Raw genomic sequence first — 22,190 nt, 5'->3', positions numbered from 1 at the left:
TTTGAAGAAAAGGGGAACTTTCCCAAGACAGGACTGCAGGGTCTGGCCTAGACCCCATTTGCATTTACACCAGATTAACCACTGCTGAAGGGGATTGTAAATTTAAAGCCAGCTTAGCAGAAGTGAGAGTGAGATTTGTCAAAATATAAGCAGAACGGCTTGTCTCTGGTTACCCTGCAGCCAGGTGAGAGAAGCTCGGAGAAAAGCATGAGCCGGTTAAACTCTGAAGATGCATTAAGCACATAAAAACCGATAGCGAAAAGCAAACACACACCGCTTGACCAACATTGCAACAAACTCCCCAGTGCATCCCTGTCCTTCGGTTGGTTTTCAGCAGTCTTTGGAAGAGTTTTTATCTCTCTGCCACTCTGATTTAAGATACAGTGTTACTTAAAACCCCCTAACAGTCAACTAAACGTCAAAAGATGAAAAAAAATTTCCGTCAGCCTCTGCTTTTTATAAAAATATATCACTTTAATAACTTGGTTTAAAGAGAACCAGAATGATCATGTTAAAATACTGCCAAATTTATAAACTTTGACAGTCCCACATACTGAGATGAACAGGCAAATTTATTTAATAAGAAATAAAATACATTTTCTCCCTGCATTCATTGAAATAAAAAGACAGACACATCTGTCCCAAATTTCTTTTAAGGAACAGAATGGCTGCTAGTAACTAGAAAATAGTGCCTTTCTGCTGGCTTACCTCAAGATAAATTTACAGCTTCACTGTAACAGTATCAGAATTCAAAATGAAATCAGTTCAAGTAGAATGAGATCAAACATTTCTGTCCACATTAACTCTTTGATGTCACAATTCAATATCTCACAATGAAAGATGGGGATGTAAAATGCGAGAAAGTTTATGCAAGTTCTTGCTGTTCTCAGAGTTGAAAAATCTGCGGGGTCTGTTACGTGGCGTTTGTACATTCCCATCGAAATGTGTGGTGAGCATTGTAGAAGGTTACCCTACCGCAGGAGTTGCAGATTTACATGCTTTTTGACCTCACAACCTCATAGTCCTGTAGCTGCTTAGAGACCTAAAACAACATCGCAGAGATAAAAAACCTCCCAGGCGCCCTTCAGTGCAAGATACTTGTGCAGTTAGAGTACCAACCGATTTCAAAAGTGTTTCAGGAAAGGGATGATTCTTCTGTCATCTGACCTCAGAGGAGGCATAGTCCACTCTCACCCCAAAACAGCGCAGAAAATGGAAAACAATAATTGCAGCTATACAAAAGAAAAACGGCACACTTTACAAGACAGAGAACAGTCGTCCTTCCCTACGACAACAGGTAGAGTTATTACACAAAGTCTCCCTGCAACTCCAGAACAAGGGATTTATGCAATGTCCCACGTCAAATGGAACACCCTTCTTTAAGAATTTCTGCTCTCCTCCCAGACCAGACATTTCTTCTTCATCCAAAGCCTTTGGTTCTCTCTGTTTCCTTTGCACTTCTCAGATGGCACCAAGGGGATACCAAGAAAAACCAGCAAGGAATTTCCTTATTTATGAAGCTAGAATCAGAGCATGCAAGCCGAACAGGCATATAAGCAATTGTTTGGTTTAATGTGGATTCCCTCTGTGGGGAAAGAACTGGCCTTATATTTTGGGGTCCTGAGTGCTAAGAACCTGAACTTTAAGAAAAGTTTTAAAAACTGAAGGCAGGAAAGGTGTGCGAACACCTAGCTATAATGGTGACCCTTCCTAATGAGAACCAAGAAGGGGTTTACTGGGGGTAACTAAGACTCAGCTAAAGGGGCTATAGGTCCCCATTAGCGCTGCCTGATGAAGTCCTCGTTTGTGGGGTGCTATGACACAGCTGCAGCTGCCCAGCAAGGCTGGGCTGCCCGCGCCCTGGCACACATTCAGCTTGTGCTGGCCAAAGAGCGCTTTGCTGGTCTAGCCCGAAAGAGTTCTGCAAACAAGGCAAGCTGTATGAGCAAAAATCACTTGATGCCAGGATAAGCTGCGTTCCCCTGAAAGCTTTTGCCAGCGTGAAGTGTTCTTAAAAACTGTAAAAATAAAAAACAAAAAATGTCACACCCTTGGCTGGCATTGGCATGTGTGCAGACGTTTTAAAGATATATTTGGCCCAGGTTTGCTTTTGCTGGATAAGACTGTACCAATGTAATTGAAGAATGTTATGTTAATAATAAATGTCATGTTTATTAACATATTTAACAACATTAATAAACGGGAAGCTGTCAAACTGGTGTTACCCTGAGCAAAGACCATAATAACATTAAATGGTAACTCTAGGGGACTATGTGAAAACCAGAACCTTTCTTCTGATGGACGTGCAAAGTACTGTAACCCAAAAATATAGTATCTCTCCTACCTTTGTGAAGAGCAACTTTCAGATAGGGAAGGTTACTGAGGCAGGGTCTAGAACATACAACGAAAGCAGGAAAGGAAAAAGAAATGAGCTTGTACTATAACAGGTCAAGGTCTCTGGATTCCCAAAGGCTATTTCTTTGCTAATAGAAGTGCTTTGCTGTCTATGAAACAGAGAGAGGGTATGCACTTGTCTATTGAGAAGCATCTAAAGTGATTTAACCTGCCACAGTGAAATGAAGACTTCCATGAGAGAGTCCCAGAGGAAAAATTAGTGGCCCTGAATATACCTGCCTGGGACAAAGCACGTGTCCTCCAAGGGATAGACAGGCCAGACTCTGCATCTGCCCAAGAAGTCTGAATACAAATCCTTGAAAACTAAAATTAAAAAGTAATTACCTGAATAAGGGTCACAGAATCCATTACTTTGTAGATAGGGCTTATTAGAACACGAGAATATCAGACAGATACGACAAGTATGACCCGCCATGATCCAAATAAACCACAGCTGCATATAAAAATGTACTATTTTATTCTGCGGAGCTGCCTGATTTTCAGAGCATTGTTAGCTTTGCTCTATGGCAAACCAGTGATTGCCTACCTTCTTCATAACTGGCATATAATGGGGGCTATAAACTGGGGAGACTAAACAATTGGGATTCAGAATAGATCATTTGCCTCGCTGCGTTTGCCAGCTGAGGTTTGGAGAGGGGAGGTTTTGAATATACTTTAGCACCACAGTTTTTCCTATTCAGCCAGCACTTTTTTTCCATAATTGCTTGCAGGTTAGAAGGACATTTGGACCCTGACCAGACAAAGCTCGTGAGTATTTCCAAGTCAAGAGCTTGGAAGTCAGTAGGATTACTCACCTATTTGGGAGCTCGAAGGAGCAAGGGAGGCAAGGTTTGTAGGGAGAGGTAATGTATTTTATGAGGAAAACTGATATCACTGGAAAAAATGGACAAGCTCTCATGGACACAAGTTCGAGGTGCAAGGCCTGTCAAAGGCTTTCATTTCTGGTGCAGATGAATTACTTGGTTCACACCTTCCATTGCCTTGAAACACCTCAGGGCCAGTTTCCTCCCATTTTCAGGCACTTGGCTGCAGAGCCTTTTCCCACAGCCTCGTCAATGAGATCTGAACTGCTCTCTAGACCTACCTACCTTTTTTTTCCCAGGGCACCTGAGGCACCTCCTGAATTATGTGCCTATAATTCAGGGGGATTTAGGACACTTGACGTGTCATGTAATGTTACACAATTACATCCCAGATCCTGGCTTTCAACATCTAAAATCCAGCAAACCCAGATGAGGCGATTTCAGGCTGACTTTCTTTGTGGTTCCATTATGATTTTTTGGACAATGATCAGCTGTAACATAAAGCAAATCGAAAAAAATCTGGCTCTGAATTCTCTATATACTCAATCCTCTAATCCACCCCCACGTAATCTGTTCTATCACACAGCCCTTGGTGTAGGTGTGTAGCTCAGATCTGATGACTGAATGCTATTATGTGAACACCCACACAGCGCTAGCAGACGGAGCGATGCTGCAGCTCCTCCTTCTGCACAGCAGTCAAGCTCGAGCATCCTTACTCCCCCCGCACCCCTTCACCCCATCTGCGCTCTCTTCTTTAATACGCTCCGGTGCCGGGGAATCGGTTTCTACAGACCAGACCGGTGTCTGTGCTCCACACCCTGCTCCGAATCTGCTTCGGCAAGATGGAAAAAGGGACTGACTTGTGTTTGACGTCACCAGAGCAGCAGGATCCCAGCTCGGCAGGTGAGAGTGGAAAATATGATATTCTGTGCTTCGTATTGCACAAACCCATGAGCTGGCAGTTAGTCTTCGTGAAGATCATAGAATCATAGAATCATAGAATCATAGAATCATTAAGGTTGGAAAAGACCTCTAAGATCATCGTGTCCAACCGTCAACCCAACACCACCATGCCCACTACACCATGTCCCTAAGGGCCTCATCTACACGTCTTTTAAATACCTCCAGGGATGGTGACTCCACCACTTCCCTGGGCAGCCTGTTCCAAGGCCTGACCACTCTTTCAGTAAAGAAATTTTTCCTAATGTTCAATCTAAACCTCCCTTGGCACAACTTGAGGCCATTTCCTCTTGTCCTATCGCTAGTTACTTGGGAGAAGAGACCAACACCCACCTCGCTACAACCTCCTTTCAGGTAGTTGTAGAGCGCGATGAGGTCTCCCCTCAGCCTCCTCTTCTCCAGGCTAAACAACCCCAGTTCCCTCAGCCGCTCCTCATAAGACTTGTGCTCCAGGCCCTTCACCAGCTTCGTTGCCCTCCTCTGGACGCGCTCCAGCACCTCCATGTCCTTCTTGTAGTGAGGGGCCCAAAACTGAACACAGTATTCGAGGTGCGGCCTCACCAGTGCCGAGTACAGGGGCACGATCACCTCCCTATTCCTGCTGGCCACACTATTTCTGATACAGGCCAGGATGCCGTTGGCCTTCTTGGCCACCTGAGCACACTGCCGGCTCATGTTCAGCCGGCTGTCAACCAGTACCCCCAGGTCCTTTTCCTCTGGGCAGCTTTCCAGCCACTCTTCCCCAAGCCTGTAGCGTTGCCTGGGGTTGTTGTGGCCAAAGTGCAGAACTCGGCACTTGGCTTTGTTGAACCTCATACAGTTGGCCTCGGCCCATCGATCCAGCCTGTCCAGGTCCCTCTGCAGAGCCTTCCTACCCTCCAGCAGATCAACACTCCCGCCCAACTTGGTGTCGTCTGCAAACTTACTGAGGGAGCACTCGATCCCCTCGTCCAGATCATTGATGAAGATATTGAACAGGACCGGCCCCAAAACTGAGCCCTGGGGAACACCGCTCGTGACCGGCCGCCAACTGGATTTAACTCCGTTCACCACAACTCTCTGGGCTCGGCCGTCCAGCCAGTTTTTTACCCAGCGAAGAGTGTACCTGTCTAGGCCGTGAGCCGCCAGCTTCTCTAGGAGAATGCTGTGAGATGCTGTGAGATGAGCAAGAGAAGAGGATAAGGATTTCAATTCATTGCATATTTCCCAGTTATTCCACTGCATTTGACATACACGGTCTTCATTTAGTTCAGCTCCTGTTGGGGAGATAGATTGAAACCCTGCTAGAAGTTACGTTGGCAAAATAGCTGCTCTTGCAATATATATACATGAGCATATTCCCGTTCTTGTTTTCAAGAGAAAATCATGCCTTTTACTTGCATATAGTGCACACTCTTAGTTCATTCCTCCCTCAATCTATTGTATTTAAGCTAGAACTGCAACTTTCAAACCAAATGCCTTCTTATATCCATTTATATTTACCAGCCTTCACAAATGTGCCAAATGCAGAGTTCCTGAAAAACAAAGGCCTGGTGAACAAGTGCTACTGCCTGCCAATAAAACAAGTTGTGCTGCAGAAACTTAATGGGAAGCTTGTTGAGTGTTTTAAAAAAAATACTAACAACCTCCACCCACCCAAATATCAATTGGAAAAATTGGCCAAAAGCCTCATACTCTTACATAAATCGACATTATTGTTAAGAAAAGATGTATTAAGGAAGATTCAGCCCCTAGCAGAAAGCAGCTTAAGAAACGGGGAAGTAGCAAAAGGGAGCTTAGCAAACGCAATGTCAGTGAGACATAGGACAATACATCCCATAGAAGTTATTTGCCTAAAGGAAACCCTTCTGATTTTGAAATCTAATTAAAAATTGTTACCAAATATCACATTAACCGATTCCAAAATCTGTTTCATCAGCTCAGAACTTTTTCATCTCATTGCGACTGCACAGGTGCATACAAAGGTATAATTTGAATTTGTTTCTTATGAAACAGCTCATAAGTAAAAAAATACCCTGGTTTAGCTATTATCAGACATATTTTTCTAGGTGCCCATAATGGCAAAACTAGCGTAAGCCATTCACATCATTAAAGCTTTGGGAGCTGACCAGGCTTGATACACAGGCTCTGTGAGACCATAAAGAAAATGTCTGCGAGCAAATTCCTATCAAGAATGAATCAAAACTCTGTGTGAAAGGTAATTCCAGGGTCTCTGGCCTAGCAAAGTAATGCCAATTTAAGTATATAAGACAGGTCGCTTTCCACTCTTGGCCTAGTTGAGTCAGCGTGACTTCTCAGGCAAGAGAGAGGGACTCAGAGCAGGAGTCTGTGCGCACTAAGGAAAGAACAAATCAACCTCTGTCATAAATCAGCTTTATTCTTACAGGAGCCAACCTCAGAGGTTCCTTTGTGAGCTCTGGAGGTAAAACCAAAGCAGTCAAGCTCCTGTTCAGGCAGTTCTTAATCAGGCTGGCATATTTTGTCCAACCACGCACCGCTGACCCAGAATCCCAGACAAATGACTAAAGTCTTTCTATTCAGATAACATTTCCAAGCAGAAAAAAAAAAGGTTATGTTGTAGGAAACCTCGGTGGGTATTAGTCCTTTTTGTTTTGTTTTGTTTTGTTTTTAAAGTAATAACACATCCTCATTCTAAAATCCACGAGCACATCATTTAACAGTTGTAGCTTGTGCCAGCTCTCTGGATTAGTAAATCAAAATAATGAAATTGTGAAATATCTTCCCACCATCAAGAAAAAAAAAAAAAAAAGAGTTTTAGGGCTTTCCCAAGCATTTGCAGTGATGAGCTTGCCAATCAATTCTTGTTGTGTAGTGAGCAGAAAAGAACTAATTACGTGACTTATATATTTTTTTTAATTTCAGAACAAAGAACATATAATAATTGTTGGTCCTGGAAACTTAAATATAGAATATGCTATAATCCAGAGTTCATTATGACTTGAGGAACTGGTAATAATAATAAGGCATTACGCAGTCCTAAGGAGCTTCATATCTAGAAGGTAAAGACTTAAAAGCCATGGTACATCAGCAAATCCAGAGGCAGGAATAGAGATTATTATGGTTTTAGGTTGGGGAACATTATAATTCTTGTTTTTAAATCAGCTTTAAATCTGACTGCAGAAGAGCTTGATTTCAAAAGGGAGATTTGGTATTCAACAACATGGGAAGGATCTGCATTTCAGGTACTTTCTACCACGTCTCTACTGGTATTCCACAGTAAAAAAAAGAGCCTGAAAATCATTAAGAATCAAACAAACTGAAGTTAAAAGCTTTGATCGTGTAGTGGAAATAGGAAGCAGATAAGTGCATAGTGTTTTCCTTTATTGTTTTGCCCTCAGACCAGGACGGCTGAAATTCAAAGTCATTGTTTGCTGATTTTTTTTGTTTACACTTTATACGTACAATGTTTCGATCATCTCGGTTCAGTTCTTCATACAGAAGGACCCTCACTGCAAAAAGCAACCACAAAACTGCCCTTGTTTTTGACAAGCTACAAAAAGTGGGTGGTTAAAGTTATTAAATGACCTCATTATCCTTCAAGCAATGATTAGCATCTGAGCCATAACTCTACATCAATAAGAACATATAATCTATATTATATAACTCTAGTTATAGAGTCTAACGATGGTTACTCTATAACTCTAGTAAATATATTATTAGTAACTAATTAAGGGTTGCAATGGGGTGTTCCGTCTCCTGAATGCCAGGCTGCCTTCAGTCACCCACCCTGTGCTTTGCTTTGACCCTAACGCAAGCCTTCGGGAGGAAAAGGGGAGGAGAGAGGACCTTTGGGGCCCTCCAGGTTCAGTTCTTGGAGGTGTCAGTGGTTTCAGAGTCCTGCTCCAAACAAGACAGAGGATTTCAATCACGGGCTACCCACATTCCAGTTACATATGCTAGCCATTGGACTGTGGGAGAGAGGGACTAGGGGAAGACTTGCTCTTTGAAATACAAATTTTGGTTAGAAATGAATCCTACAGAACTGACTTGCCGATCAATCAGCTGTGTTCCTGAACAGCTGTTTTAGCTAGCTTGGCTGCTGTGAATGCTCTCGTTAAGATGCTGCCTCTCCCCAAATACCAGGAGTAGCACAGGTCACAGAGCCCATTAGTCAGCATAAATATTCTCTTTCTATAATGCTTGACTTTGGCTATAAGTTGCTTTCTGGATTTAGCACTGAGGAGTGACAAAGAGTGACCTGTCACCTTATAGAAATGAGCCTGCTTCTGCAGCAGGGGACTCTCGGGCAAATGCCTTGTAAAACCAAGGGTGGAAAAGAAAAGAAGATGAGAAAAGCATCCCAAAGAAGCCCCTGAATTGAGGGAAAGGTAACAGCTGGATTAATGTTCAACTGCTTCATTTTGGGGTTTGCCATGAATAATTAAGTGCAATTAATAAATAGTGCCCTGAAGATAGGATCAAACAGACTTTGGGTGTGGTGCTTAATCCTTCCTGAGTTGGGGAGTAAGGCCAGCAGCCTATAATGGATTTAACTAATTCTCTTAATTGCAGCTTCATTTGCCTGATCTTTCTAAATGGTATTAATCTAGTGATTTGCAGAATAAGCACTTGGAAAAGACTTACCAAAATCACGTTAGAATCTCAAAGACATATTTCTCTTTTTAGATTTTTTTCAGTGGGAGAAGAGATTTCATTGTCAATGCAAATTCTATTAATTTGGCTAAGCATTCACAGTCTTTGTTGGTATAAAATAAGAATTTAAAATGTCATTAACAAATTCAACCCTTAGAATCATCATTGGTAATGACAAAATCTACAAGGTTCCTAATATTATAGATTAAATATTTTGTAAAAGACAGAACTACAATTTCTCTCTCACTGCCGTGCCGGGTACTGAAGCATTGCACAGATTTCTGCGTCTCACAGAAGCACTCACAAGAAACGCCTCCTGCGTGTTGGCAATCGCATGGGGAGACGACGAGATAATCGCATTTCTTTATCACCCTTTGCCTGGACAACAACAAATCTGCCCAGGAAGCCTTTAGCTCTGAGGAAATTCCAGCTAACAGAAGTTATAGCTCATATCCTCAGGTTTTCCCTATCAGATCTGCCCTCTGCTCCCACCACACACCACTCAGGTGTTCAGTTCCCTTCTCCGAAGAGCTCCCTAAGTTGAGCCCAGCAGAGCTAAAACAATTAACGAAATCTTGAGATGCAGACGACCGCCTTGGGCACAACAGAAAATTTCTTCTCTGACAGCGGTTTGTGGGAGAAAAAGCTGATGAACTGCAGCTCACGGGGAAAGAAGGGAAGCTCAGTGAATGCCGTGGACTTGCCATAGGTGACCGACTGTGCCAGTTTTGACTCTTGAGCCATTTTGAGTTTGATCCCGTTCATAAGTACTGCAGAGGTAACTTCTGTTCTCCTTGTCTGAAACTCAACAACGTCATTTGTGCTTTCACCCGTGCAAATAAACCCACTGGCTCAGCAGTGCAGCATCTACCAGTAAAGTCCAGTTCTGCCGTGCCTTTAGCTCATGGGAAGGATCATTCTATCTTTTAATTACAAGCTACGAATAAGATAGATAAAAAAACTTAATCAAACACAAGTAACACGGGCTGTCCAAGCACGCACGCAGCTGTGCTGGCTTAATGTAGGTTCACACTGCCTCTCCTTTTCCCTCCTATGGTTTGCCGCCTCCATTGCTCCATTTTGCCTTCAGTTGGGCTGTAAGTTATTAGGAAAGGCTTTTTTTTGTTACTCTGTGTTTGTACAGCATCAAGCACAGTGAGACTCCAAGGGCCTCTCACCCTACTGTACTACGAATAATTAAGAACAGTCATTATTTTATTCTCATTATCAAATCAAAGAAATAATGCTGCTTCGAAGCTACACATGCTGTTGCAAGTAGCAAAGTGCTTGTGATACCCATAGCCCTTTTGCTGCTCTTAGCTAGCCACTAACTCACTTAATTTTGTGTAGTTTAGCACATTACAAGATTGTTCAAGAGTGCCATAAATGATGTCAGGCACCATCAGAAACCACTTCAGAAAATCATTGCCTGTAGCCAGATCAAAAGGTGAACACCTGGAAACTTGCAGTTCTGGGAAAGCAGAATAAATCTTCTTTTTTTTTTTTCTCCTTTCTCTTCCTCTTGGAGATTTGTTTCTTTTTGCCTTAAAGAATTTGAAAGGTTTATTTACAGCTTTTCAAATGACCCCTAATCTATTTAGAAAAACATAGCATGGCAAATTCATCTCGGGTGTAACTCCATTTGTTGACTTAAGCAGACTTGTGCCAGAAGGGAGCCTGGCCCAGGAGTTTCTCTGCCGAGAAAAACAAAGCATTTGAATACAACGCTTAATTGGCTTGTTGAGTGCCATCACAGACTGTCCTGGAATATATTTATTAAAGGTAATTCTTTTATTTTGGTAAGATTGTACCACTAACTGGCTTGTTGAGTGCCATCACAGACTGTACTGGAATATATTTATTAAAGGTAATTCTTTTATTTTGGTAAGATTGTACTACTCACTGAAACTTATGGTATTAGCTTTAAACCTTGTCTTATTCCCCAGGCTTCGCTGCTTGGAGCTGATAATTTTCACAGCACCTCACAACATTTAAAGAGACATTGTATTATGTAGTTTAGTGAAATCTAAGACCATAAATAACTGGAAAGTTGCTTATTCTGTCAGATACCAGCAATATAATTAATTAAACAATCCATCAGGGTCAACTTTTGGGAAGTAATATAAAAAGTTATTTACTGTGGTACTGCAGAATTTAGAGACGTGCTGGGAGCCTGTTGCAAAGACACAGAGTCCATAAGTAATCTTAAAATGATGTCTGCTATAGATAATTTGATCAAAAGATAATTAGTTTGTTCAAGCTTCCAAATTGCTGGCATTCTTCTCTTGGTCAGGTATATATTGATGCATTGAGTCCCAAACCATGAATACTTTCAGGAACACATAAACCCCAGACAAAGAGTCTGGGGCACAATCAGTCCCATCAAAATTGGTCGCTGCCGCTTTTCATGTGATGCTGCACTAAATATATGGTGTGAATCTGGCTGTCAGAGCTCTCTCCACATGTTGTATGTGGAGCAGGGGCACAGGGGGAGAGTGGAAGGACGTTGGGGGAAAGGATTGGCAAAAAGGATAAGGAAAAGAGACAAAGCAGAAAGCAAGGAGCAAATTAGGAAGGGGGAAAGATGGAGATGTTTTGAAAAGCAGAAATAAGCAAATGAGATTGGGAGGTAGAGATGGGGCCAAAGCATCAGTGGACAACCAACCATCTTCCCTGCATGGCTGTTGAGTGGATATACCAGTTTATAGCACAAATCCTCCCCGTCCCGTCCCAAGAAACAAGCCCTAATTAACAAACCAGTGACGAAGTCGATAGAAAATTGGTGAATAACTTGTGTATGTTTTGGAAGAATCGGTTGCTTTGCATTCATTTGGATGCTAACAACGTTGTGATTGCATTAGGGTAAGCTGGTTTTTGGTTTTCTCAAGTACAAAAAATTCTGTACAATCTTAATTATTTTACTATGAGTGAGATCACTTTAAAGAGCAGCATTTGTAGAAGATTTCCATCCCTTTTTTTCTGACTTTAATATACCAACGTGAGAGTTGTGCTTACTGTACTATTCTGGCCTCTCACCATGGCTTTAGTCATATAGTTTAACAATTTGTAAGAAAATCCTGAGGCCACAGAGCATATGCAAACACATATCAGGCTGAACTGATGGACACAGCACTAAGAGGGAAATTTGTTTCAAAAATGAAAATGACCTTCCATGTGCAAGCAAACTGATTTGCAGGAAAAGAACCAATAAAACAGAGTCTTTTAATGAGACATCCAAACAATTTTTTTTTTACAAACCAACTTCTTGCTAAAGAAGCTGGCTGGGCGTATGCACATGCATTGCTGCTAAAATCAATTGGTTTACTACATATGCTAATAATGCTAACATACATATGCTAACAATTCAGCCAGGGCCAAAATATTAAAGAAAAAAAAAGTAGTATTCTATAGAATACTACTGGTTTGATATATCCAATAAATTTTTGAATTTATACACTGCAAAACATACGAAACAACAGCAGGTAATTTAAAAGTAACAAATGTAAACAGTAACCCCAAACAATTATTTTGAGATAAAGCAAATGAAATGCCCAAATTATTTCTGTACATATATATCTGATCCAGAGTCATTGGGATTTTAAAATTGACTTCATGAGAGCAAGATCAAGCTCTGTAGCAACAATGATATTATAGGCTCTATCTTGATCTGGAATTACAAAGTCTGAAAACTTCTGTTTTCGCTCTGGTGAGCTCTCTTGTATGAAGCACGCTTACAATCCTTTCAGTGGTTCCAGGTTACAAACGACAAACCTAATCTGAAGAGAAACATTTATATGTTTGAAGTTAACTGTAATAACAGCTTTGTTCAGTTAGATCTCTTAAACCTTTTAATAAAGCAGATACTTGACACATAGTTTTTATTTTATTTTTATAATAGATGCATCCCCCCCAAAGTTTGAAGTGATAAATTTGAATATAGAGTAATATTTCCCAGTATTTGCCATATAGTTTGTATGTGTTAGTATTGCATAATAAATAGATGTTTTAAATATTTGTTCACAGAGGTCTTTCCTTGAACTTAAGCATAAGTTATCTAAACAGTTGAAAAAAGATTTATAGTTATGAAGAGGCCTATATGTCAAGCAAAGTTTTATGATATGTTCCATAATAAATTAGCAATAAATGGATACAGGTGACTGTGGAATTTATGGCCTTTAATGTTTTAATGCTTCACTAAAGAAAACCCTATTATTAAGGTCCTAAAGGGTAATACAGGAATACCATCTACAAATTGTCAAATTAAATAGTTGTTGCCAGGTATTTGAACGGTGGAACATTTTGGCTTAACCAGCAGCAGGGATAGACAGCAAAGAAAGTAACAGAAAACTAGATCGTTTCAGAAGTACAAATGAAGATTTCACCCTGCTCAAGCCTGTCACCTCTGCTCCAGTCGTACTGAAAACACCAGGCCTGATCCTTAACCATCTCGCATTTGAAAAATCTGTAATTATCCAGGTACTCTAAGTCTACTCGTAGGGCTCTGAATCACCCACACAGGTAAAGGCTGCAGGATTCATCCCCCTTTAACTGGTGGCTAAAAGCTGCTGAGTGAAGCGCTTGGCTGAGACCTTTTCAAATGTTTCTATCCACGCGAAAACTATTGCTTGAATTCACAAAATAACGCACCGTGGGAAAGAAGCGGATTTCACTGTCCTATTGTGACCTCAGGTAACACTGGAAATTGCCCCAAAAATAACTTGGATAAATGCCGAAACTAGACGATGCACCCACCGCAGATGCCTGCGAACCCCTTCTGCTAACATCTCTTGAGTGGTTAAACCCCATCAAAAGAGAAAAATATGGATAAAGCAGAAGAGAACCCAAACCTTTGGGTCTAAACAGGGATGGTATTTGGTGGGGTAAAGGGAGAGAGATTTATCTTTCAATGGAAATCAGACCTGGCAGTAAGGAGTTAAGATCCCAAAGCCACTTGGCACCGCCTGCCCGCTCCTGGGGAACAGCCCCTCCGGAGATGTACCACAGAGCCAAGCCGGCACTCAAGAAAAGACTGGGTCAAAATTACTTTTTAAGATTAGGCATATCCAAGCCATTAGCACGACGTCTGCACGTTAACACATCAGCACAAAGATAGGGCAAGGGGGAGGGGGAAAGAGTTATGCAAAAGTGCTCTGCGACTGCCATTGCGGCAGTTCATCTCTAAAAGGAACCACATGTTACCCAACCCTACGCCTAATAGGGTTGGACAGTAATTAAAAAATATCTTTTATTTGGAGAGCTGGGTCTTGAAACTACCAACGTGCACCATTAATCTTTTTGATCTACTGCAAAGATCTGCAGCAAGGGTCAGTGAGCAGGATCTCTGCCATTTGTAGAGGGACGAGCGCACTGACAGGACAGTGAACTGTAAAACAGATATAGTCCGGCCGTACAGTTATCGATTAACGGTGGTTGGGAAAGGGATTGTATGGTAACCATTACCTGATCACATCACCGTCTGCTCTCATATCACTGGGCTGCCATTGGTAAATCACCTCGAAAACTACCAGCAGCTCCTCAGAAATAAAATTTATGTAAGGCAATTGCGCGGGGAAACTTGTTGGATCCAACAAGAAGTAGGCAGAGGGTACAGGGAAAGGTACCATTGCCCTCGGGCTGCCTTGTTCTGCTCGTCAGAGATGGCAGAGCAAAACCTACTGCTAAGCTGGAAATCTGGAGATTTGCTCAAGACATTTGCACTCCCGCATGTGAATGTGTAAAATGGGTTGCCCAAACGTCAACCTCTAGCATGTTAACTGTGCCATAAGAATTAAAACAGCAAACCCAACGCATCTGTCCATGCTACACACTTTCCTCCCAGCGATAACGCAGGTCTGCTCCACCAAATGGTTATGTCGGTCTGATTTGCCCCAGCTGGGGAACCCTTCTGGTCTAAGGCACCTTGACATCCTCTACCAGTAAAACTAAATCCACAGAGGGGCTACTACCGGTATAACGAGGCAGAGTTTGTGGCCAGGAGAAAATCTATCCATAACCAGAACAGTCACCAAATAACAGTTTCCTAGCAGAGCCTGGAGCGCGGTGTTTTAGCCAGCCTCTAACGCTATCTCAGAAGATGTCAGTTTAAGCCCTGCTGTCATTCAATTAATCTCCAGCATGTCTTCAGTAAAGAGAGAAGCTTTCCACTCCAGATAGGCAGGATAATCGTTAATTAACCCATTAGTCTTGCTCACTTCACAGTTCCTTTCCTTTCTGTGCTCTACTGTCATGACACCACTAGATGTTTTTCCTTATTTTGACAGGGCTAGGAATCTCTCTTTGTTTTTTTTTTTAGATTTTGGGGTGTTTTTAAAAAGAATTTGATGAACACCTGTGATTTCATCTGGAAGTTGTTTTTATCCTCGTGCTGTGAAGAGCTAACTTCCAGATCACCCTCCCATCCATATGCCTATCAGATGTGTTCGTGTTGTGCTCGGTTGGGCAGGGTGAGGTTTTTTTCACTATGAACTATGAGCTTATCTGACCCTTAGCGATGCCTGCTGCAGGTGAGTTGTAAAGCTATATGCTGTTCAGATAAAACTCATGCTACGCTACAGGTACGACCTCTGTTCCCAAGAGCCTTCTGCTGTGCTCTGTCCAGAGGGCCACCAGCTACTGCTCCCCAGGGAAGGCTCCTTTGTCCCCAGGGAGCCTTACCGGCTACAGCAGAGTCACATCTTATGGAAATTCTAAATAATTGCTATGTTTCCTTGTGCTTTTATTTGTTATTCATCACTTGCCCTACAAATTCTGTATCTCTGTAAAAGACAGATTATCGAATAAAGATCCCATGATTATTTCTTTGAATTCTTTCTCCCTCAGGACAGAACAAACTGGGATGATTGTGTGAGCAAAGGATTAGTTTAGCCTGAGCAAGTGTCCCCAGATCTGGCTCTAGGGTATAACACCACCTTTCTGTCATCTCTGAAGTACTTCTACTCAGGAAATACAGGGAAAAAGACACCCTCAGATACATTTTTTTTTTCTCCTTAGACAACCGAAGTTAGCAGACTTGGATCTAATCGTGATCCCTCTTAGGTTAATAGTGGTTTTATGACGGACTTCAGTGGCTATGATGAAGAGTCTACACACAGAAATACTCGGGAAAGGTCAGTTCACACGAACACTCAGCTTCTGGGGACAGGGCAAGTAAAACAACTCTTGTGTAGAGACAGTTGATATCTTCTTTTAAATAAAAAGTTACAAAAAAATAGGGCAGATTTGCTGGTTCAAGCCAACACTTGTTTAATGTACATATTTAGCTAGCATATTTGTGCACTACTACATTACCACAGGTAAGGTTCTTCATTATAACGACAGGCTTCTAAAATACGGTTTTTGGGCTATTCTTCCTCTATCTACTGATAAACATGATAAACCTTTAAACATATTATATGGCTATGTTTCTTGAGATTTCCAATGTATGGATATTTTAATGGCATCTACAGTAATGTTTAAATGAGTATAAAGAAATAAAATTCATGGATTTCAGATGCTTCCGAATTTAAAAGCAGACTGAAAAATATGAAAGTGAGGAATTGATGAGGTATAATGAACTATATGGAACTAATTGCTTTGATGAGGTATAATGAACTATAATTACTTTGCATTGGGGATTTTCAAACATGTTTAAGCCATTGGAATCTCTTCTTGCGTTCAGATACATTTCAAAGAGCTTTAAAGATTCCTTCTTCATATAGATGCTATGCATTGGGAACGGGTGTGAACCAAAGCCCTATTCTGGACGCTCCTGTGGCTCTGCATCACAACCTCCGCTTTGCAGCTGAGGTCCCTCCCTGTAACATGCAGGACTGCCAATTCTTGTAATACTTTGTGTAAGGAGCCGTTCCGAGTACTGAAATGATATCTGTGACCTCTGAGGGCTACAACTGGGAAGGAAGGGATGCTAACCTTCAGCTGCAGCCACCGAGACTGGACTGCAGGGACAGATGATGTTTCCAGTGACTACCAGTGGAAACTGCAGTATCGCTTGTTATGTCCTGCAAAATATGAGTGCTCTTCTGCCTGAGCAGTGTGTACTGAGCTAAAGGCCAGTACACGCTGGGGTGAGTAGAGATACAGAAGGTGTGTGGCTTTCATGCCCAGGTTGCTGGAGCCACTGTCAGAATAACTGAGGGAAAGAGGAGCAAAGCCTGCTTCTAGACACAAAGGTAAAGTGAGCTGGATGCAAGTAGGAGGTCTTCTGTCAGAAGGAATGGAGAAGGTGATTGAAGGAGCACAAGACAGAGCCATGTCCAAGCAAAGATGAAGAAATTAAGATGGGGATTTTTCTTCTAGGAACAAGACAGGACTACACAAAATCAGAAATAGCAAGAAGAGGTTAAGCCTTCTAGAAGGACGGGGTTGCTGTTTGCAAGATGAAGAGGAAGATGCTGAGATAAGTGTTTGAAAGAGTTGCTGTAAGAGATGGTACATGTACCATATTGATGAAAAAGAAATAAAAGAAAAAAAGGGGTGTGTCAGTTCATATGATTTTAGACATTTCAGGAGTTACTGTAGAGTCTGCAGAGAAAAAAAAAGGTCAATGATGTTGAAAAAAAGAAAAATAAAACAAGACAGAAAAGTGAATGAATCAGCCTCAAGATCAGTGATGTTGGTGATACTTTCCACATGCTCAGCAGGGGCTTCCTAAGAAATAGAGTGTCTTCTAATGCTGAAAGGGAAACACATAAGAAAAGCACCAGTAGCTACGACTATATCTCCATAAAATTTAAAGGAGAACTTGTACATACAGCTTCCATATAAAGCAACAGTCTAAAATGCCTGGGTTAGTTTGACTTCCTGGGTTAATTTATTTATAGTCTATTGCTCACATTTAAATATTTCCAAGTTGGTGATAATGAAGCATGATGCTTTTTTTTCTTCTCCTCTCCTGAAGGTATGCAGCAAGCTGAGTTTTCTATCCAAATATATGTGTCTCATTTGATATTGGCTTAAAGGCTACTTTCCCAAATACAATAATGTCTAGCCTCAACAGCATTTCTACTGTGATTTATATAACAGCCAAGTTCAGGGCCATTCCTCTTTTTTTGCTTGTCCTTGTCCTTTTTTTTTCTTGTTTACTTCAACTCAAGACGGACTCAGGGGAAAAAAAAAAAGTGGAAGTTATGTTAATGAAATTCTGTGTTTCCCTTTTAAATATACAAGCATAATCTTTCGCTAACATGCTTATTGCAAATTCAAGCATGCAGGATCAAAATTCAAAATTATTCTCCCTCTCAAAACAAATACGTAAAAATCTCTAGAACACAAATTTAAATCACAGCAGAGAATACCACACCTTGAAATCAATAGCCAAGTTCAAATATAAACCTGAAATCCCACCACTGAAGACACTGCGTGATGAATCCAGCCCAAGCTTTTGTCTGTAGATGCACTTTGTCAAACATCCCCACCCTGGGACCGGCAGAATGAAGCGATAGCAGAGTCACCTCTCCAGGAACCAAACTGACTGCAACTTGTCTGGAATTGAATGTCTGGTTCTGGTTTTATTTCTACGAGGCTGAAGTTAAACTATACATTCTTGCCCTCTGTCATTTGACAGAAGAATGTGCTCAGCCCCCTAACATTTGCACTGCCTGTCTTGCTGCCATCGTTAAGAGAACCTATTGCCTTGTAAAAATGTAACTACACGTGTTTCATAAAAATCGATATAAAAATAACAACACTAGGGTACTTACATCTTTCTGGAACAATTGAATTCTGAAACAAGCATCTCTGGTTCTTCCTCCTGCAAATGGATCAAATTACATTTCACTAGGTAATAAAGTGTGGTACAATAGCCTGCCCAATCTGTTTTCATCTTGTCTTGTACAAAGTCTCAGATATACTCACTCATTATTCAACCTAATGGGCCTGCATTTGGCATATATTGAATGTTAGCGCTCTCCTTGGAAGTTGCAGAGGTTAACTGCTCCTAACAGTCTCTTTCCTTCCTCTCTGGGCATGTTTTCACCATGAATAATAGAAACAACAGAACTGAATGTCATAATACCCTAGAACGAAGGTGCCGGTACAAACCACAGCGATGAAGTAATGGTAGCAATTTTTTTGTCTTCATCCCTGATCATCCCGATGGAACCTAGTCCATACCTGGAAATATTTTGAAATGTATCAGGGAAGGAATCTGCTCCTGCCAAAATGCTTGCAGAATTGAAGGTCCACATTACTAAGCATTATTATCATTCTTTATTCACTTTATTGGTAGTGTTCGCGTGATTGTGGCCATGCGTGAGAAAAAAAATGCTGTCAGAAGCTGAACTGGAGATGTTACACCCTTCATTTTATTACCATTTCAGGGGAGGAAAAAAATCTTTCTAAATACAAATGACCTAATTTCATGTTAATTATGACCTAAATCATGATCATTGTAGTCCTGTCAGTGGTCCTGCTGCAGCAAGTTAAAAACAAAATTACTTCTGAAAACAGAAGCTTGAAAAATATATGTATATAATTCACAAGCTCTACAGCAAGGGATTACACAAATTGCTAATCGCGCACAAAAGTGAATAAACTTGATACAGTTGAAATGGTTTCTTTGCTCTCGTTTTGCACTGTAATATTTTTCTAGTCCCTGCACTCAAAGTAGATACATCACATTTTGATGTAGTTAGGCTCTTTTCAAGGTGTGAAATTGGTAAGTACCAACACCAAAGGAAAAAAAGTCTTTTAATACTGCGCTGTGCCACTTGAAGCAGTATTACCCTTTGGCTTCGCGCCAGTAAACTCCAGTGAGAACTATTTTATAGCACATGACTATAATAAAAGATATTTAAACATGGCCTAACAATGGATTAAACTAGTAAGACATAGTTTGTGTTAGATCCCAAGGATGAATATCAAAAATAGAGGCAATAGTTTTGAAACAACAGCCAGCAGTGAAAAGTTTACTTCTAATATAAACCAGACAGTCCCCAAAATAATTTGTGGTTTATTTAATTCTTACCGTTCATCTTGTGTTCTTTTGAGTAAGCTAAAGTAAGACACCCGCCTGAAAACACCAGCTGGTTTAGATTTTGATTCTGGATCTCTAGTGAGCTGAAAAACTGTAATCTGCATCTGCAAGGGTGGGGAGTCATTTCTGTAAACAGGAAAAATAAGGATTTGCTGGGGGGGGGAAGGGCAGCTTATGAGAAGGTGCATTTTGGGAGAAGAGAGAAAAACCAACCTCGCTAATATATTATAATAAATTACTGTTTTGTCATTATCTGGTTATATTTGCACAAACATCAATTGCATGTGAGCCCTGAAAAAGAATGTCTCATTGCCTTTAATATGCACTGCAATGTGCACCCATACAAAATCATTACAGTAACAAAACCAGCTGCGTGTAATAGAAAGCAAATGATTTACAATGTTACTATAAGAAACTACTTTATTTCATATTATCATAAAAAGAACAGCACTGAAAATTTGCATGACAAACACAAGAATCCAGGAAATTCCAAATCTAATTCGTTTTTAGGTTTTAATAGGTATTAACTCATGGAGGTGAATTGTTAAGAACATTTCTTGAAGAATATTTCCAGAGAGGTTAGCTGCAATATTGGAACTCGTATTTCGTGAAATGCAAACTAGTCCAGCAGATGAAGAAAGTGCATAAACCTTAAACAGGGGATTCACTGCTGGACCTAAAAAAGCCTATTTAATTTTATCCCCATGCTATGGCTGGAGGTTCGGGTCTATCAAGGATCTCTCTCTTCAGTCATTGGGACTTCACTCCTCTGAACAAAGACTGCTGGATTAGATGCTGTTCTTCTTAAAATTTCAGTTCTGTTATCAACCTGCACAGCTACTGGTTTCAACTATTGTGAAACTATAACAAATAAACATAAGCAGTTTCAAACCCATGTTCTGCCCGGTCCTACGGAGTAGCTGGATTACTCAAGTGATTTAGCAGATTATGAAAGACCAACTCCCAGCTCTATCTCACACGAGTCATGAAACAAGTTTCTGGGGTATCGTGGAAGGTAAGCCTATTTTATGTAACTATCGAAGGAGATAACAGCTGTTACCGAAAAGGTGGCAGGCATGTAAAACAAAAACTAAAATCTTGAACAAATGAAGCTTTATAAGACCCAGGCAGGACTCAAACAAATGTTCAATGAAAGTCACTTTTATGGCTTTACTTTGGTTTATCGCAAGGCAGTAATAAATGTGTCTCATTAAAAGCCAGTAAAAGAACACCACCTACACCACCAATTGCTGTAACTGCAGATATAGCAGATCTGGAATAGTTACCTAAAGACCCTCATTTCCTAGCATTTAATGCTTCCCTGTCCATATAAACTAGCATTCTATGGATTTAAAGACTGTTGGATGCTAAAAGCAGCAGCTGTTGCTGGGAAAACGACACTTTCAAAGCCCTGTTTCTTTCTCAAGGTGAAGTAAGAGGGAGGTTGAATGAACACGGAGCTCTCCTTGGCTAAAAAAAATTGCCAGAGGAGACCATGCCAACAGAAAGACAAGCAATTCCCCCATTCTGGCTAGAGCATAAGTGTTTTGCCTCAGCTTTATTGCTCAGCGGGTCAAATTCATTCCTGGTGAAATGGCAGTTCCCATGGTGAAGCCGCAAGAAAATTCTGAAACCTTCTGGCACCTGTCAAGAAATGGGGCTGTGAAAGTGGGGGGAGGAACTGGCATGTAGAAGCTGGGATTAAGGGTGGGAGCCACCACATAAAAGGTTATTCTTGTTCGAGTTGTTAGAACTTTTTTATTGCGTAGAATTTACATACATGCTTATTAAGTGGTTTAAAAAAGAAGCCTGACAGATATTAAACAGCATGCCACACTCTTTATGCTGCTGCCATACAGATGTGTCCAAAGCATAAACAGACTTACAGTCAGCACTTGGTTGCTCTATGGGAGAGTATCTCTGTAGTAAATTTCTCCAAACTTTTCAGGACAATTAACTTGAGAATTGGAAACTTTTTTTCCCCTCAGATTTGATCCTTTGCTTGATCTCTCACTGCTTTCCAATTATGCAGGGAAAATATATAGCAAGTGTTTTAATACCCTAGATTGAATTTCCTAAACCTAAGCTAGCAGCAGAATTACTGGGCCAGGGATTCTGGCACAAGAAGTACAGCTGTGTGTGAGCTGGTGGGAAAACTACTGGAATATCATGACTAGTCTTGGTGTTCACACTTCAAAGAAGCCATGGAAAATTGAAAATAGATCAGAAAAGAATGATTTCAAGATCTGGAATATCTGCCTTGTAGGGATAGATGTATGCAGCCTAATCTGTTTACTTTATCAAAAGAAAGGTTAAGAGACTTGATCGTGATATATTAATACCTTCACGTGCAGAAGATTTGTAAAGGCTGTGTAATTTAGCGTATAAAAATGACTCAAGACCTA

General features: G+C 40.9%; 2 long non-coding RNA genes across 2 annotated transcripts; both read right to left on the bottom strand.

Annotated features, from left to right (window-relative positions):
• Nucleotides 1-1,203: 1,203 nt before the first annotated feature.
• LOC142084635 (uncharacterized) lies at nucleotides 1,204-4,191 on the bottom strand. The gene is made up of 3 exons (XR_012674403.1): nucleotides 4,079-4,191; nucleotides 2,345-2,391; nucleotides 1,204-1,232 (listed from the first exon to the last, which is right to left on the bottom strand). It is a non-coding gene; the product is annotated as an uncharacterized LOC142084635 (long non-coding RNA).
• A 1,152-nt stretch (nucleotides 4,192-5,343) lies between these two features.
• LOC142084634 (uncharacterized) lies at nucleotides 5,344-19,892 on the bottom strand. Its single transcript, XR_012674402.1, has 4 exons — nucleotides 19,777-19,892; nucleotides 18,666-18,923; nucleotides 18,512-18,561; nucleotides 5,344-5,434 (listed from the first exon to the last, which is right to left on the bottom strand). It is a non-coding gene; the product is annotated as an uncharacterized LOC142084634 (long non-coding RNA).
• Between the last annotated feature and the right edge of the window lie 2,298 nt (nucleotides 19,893-22,190).

This window comes from Calonectris borealis, chromosome 7 (assembly GCF_964195595.1).
Source record: "Calonectris borealis chromosome 7, bCalBor7.hap1.2, whole genome shotgun sequence".
NCBI classification, from domain to species: domain Eukaryota; kingdom Metazoa; phylum Chordata; class Aves; order Procellariiformes; family Procellariidae; genus Calonectris; species Calonectris borealis.
The sequence above is the reverse complement of the archived record's forward strand: the minus strand, read 5'-3'. Positions and strand labels throughout refer to the sequence as shown.